The sequence below is a fragment of the Moschus berezovskii genome, chromosome 25 (genome assembly GCF_049115385.1).
Source record: "Moschus berezovskii isolate FMDL1 chromosome 25, NW_MosBer_1.0, whole genome shotgun sequence".
In the NCBI taxonomy this organism is placed as follows: domain Eukaryota; kingdom Metazoa; phylum Chordata; class Mammalia; order Artiodactyla; family Moschidae; genus Moschus; species Moschus berezovskii.
The window spans coordinates 30538649-30540904 of NC_142484.1; the positions used below are offsets into that span (position 1 = coordinate 30538649).

At 37.1% G+C, this 2256-nt stretch overlaps 1 pseudogene; it reads left to right on the plus strand.

Annotated features, from left to right (window-relative positions):
* Positions 1-338: 338 nt before the first annotated feature.
* On the plus strand, positions 339-1097 carry LOC129548375 (dynein axonemal light chain 1 pseudogene; annotated as a pseudogene).
* The last annotated feature ends 1159 nt before the right edge of the window (positions 1098-2256 follow it).

Sequence of the window (2256 nt, forward strand, 5' to 3'; positions counted from 1 at the left end):
ACTGGAATGCAAAAGTAGGAAGTCAGGAGATTCCTGTTATAACAGCAAGTTTGGCCTTGGAGTACAAAATTAAGCAGGACAAAAGCTAACAGAGTTTTGTCGATCATAGCAAACACCCTCTTCCAACAACAGTGGAAAATTACTCAGTCTTTAAAAAAAAAAGAAGAAATCTTATCATCTCCAACAGCATGGATAGACCTAGAGGATATTATGTTAAGTAAAATAAGTCAGAGAAAGGCAGATAATGTATGATTCCACTTATATGTGGAATCTAAAAAATGAAACAAATGAATAAACAGGACAAAACACAAACAGGAGTGACAGTAGCAACTGCCAGAATGGCAAAAGCAACAACAATCAAAGAAGCACTAGCCAGAGGGGAAGAGAAAACCAGCCAGAAGCCATCTGAAGCCAGAGAGATAAAGCTGTATGCCCAGATTCACCCTGTAAAGAAGATGGACGCAGCATAGTCCACACTTTCTAATTGTGAGATGCTTTCGCTGACGACAAACTGCGTTGAAAAAACTGCAAACCTGAATGACTTAAAAAGCTTAATATTGTCTTTAGGAAGAAACAACACAAAGAACTTAAATGAACTGGAAGTAGTAGGGGACACATTAGAAGAACTGTGGTTCCCCTACAATTTTATTGAGAAGTTGAAAGGGACCCATGTAATGAAGAAACTGAAGATTCTCTACATGTCTAATAACCTGGTGAAAGACTGAGCTGAATTTGTGAAGCTGGCAGAACTGCCATGCCTAGAAGACCTGGTGTTTGTAGGCAATCTCTTGGAAGAGAAACATTCTGCTGAGGGGAACTGGATTGAAGAGGCAACCAAGAGAATGTCCAAACTGAAGATTCTCTACATGTCTAATAACCTGGTGAAAGACTGGGCTGAATTTGTGAAGCTGGCAGAACTGCCATGCCTAGAAGACCTGGTGTTTGTAGACAATCTCTTGGAAGAGAAACATTCTGCTGAGGGAAACTGGATTGAAGAGGCAACCAAGTGAATGCCCAAACTGAAAAAGCTAGATGGTATCCCAGTAGTTAAAGAAGATGAGGAAGAGGAAAACACTACATTTTCCACTTTGTGTTAACTTATTTAAATGTCGTAAGAATAGCTAGCTAAGTTTTGTATAGTTGTCTATTTTAAAGATTCTGTGTGGGGCAAATGTTTCTTAAACCTCTCATTCCTTTCTTATATTTTCTTAAACCTATTCAGTATTTCTCCAACAATAACACCAACCTTATAAATTCTAGTTCTCTTTTTAGAAACTATACATTTTCAGCTTTTTCTTCAGTCCCAGTTACATACTGTGTGGCCCCATCTACTGAAACCTTTATAGTCCGGTCATTTTTAACAACAAAAGAATAAGTGTGTTGCTTTATTCAGTTTGTTTAGATTTTTTTTTAGGCCAGGCATTTAAATATATATACCTAACTTTTGAATCTGTAGGCCATCCTTCCTGAAGGTCCATCTCTTTATGACTCAGAAGCACAAATGTGTCATGCCTTTGGTTTGGGAAGAGTTCCTCTTAGAAATACAATAGCAGCCCTAGAATCAAGACACCAAAGTTGAATTGGAAGAGTTAGGGTGAAAAAAGGAAAAATTAGTACCTTGGTGGCCTTATAGCCCATGTTATATTTACTTATCTTTTGTTCCACAAGTGTGTGCGTTGTCAACTGGAATTTACATTGTGTTAACCTGCACGTCCACTCAAGTCCTGCGCACAATCAGCCAATTGTTCTGTGATCCAGGTCAATGGTTAAAATGACTGTCATGATCACCCCTTTGACCAATACTTTGGCCTTATTACACATGTGGACCTGATCGTAGGCAAAATTTTTTGGTTTATAGTTCCTCGTTTGTTAGATAAGGAAATGTTTAAAAGCAGTAGTTATATTTGAATCCCTAGCCTAAGTGTTGACTATTCATATTTTAAAAAATTTTCCCTAATAACTTTGGTCTATTGACTCTCATGTTGAAAGAAGTAATTGTTGTAAAGGTATAGAACTTAGAAGACCGAATTTGGTACCTTTCAATAAGTCAAATTTAGTATTTCAGAATATCTTTTTAGATGTTTAACAGCTCTAAAAATGAATTATGTAATTAGTTGTGGAAGGAAAAGAGATGTCTCATTACAGAATCCCAGGCATATGGCAATATTTTTAAGGATTGCCTCTTCTGTGATGGATACTAAGTGATTTAACCTCAGAATGGCAAAGCAATAGCTGGATGCAGAGTTTAGAATTTAT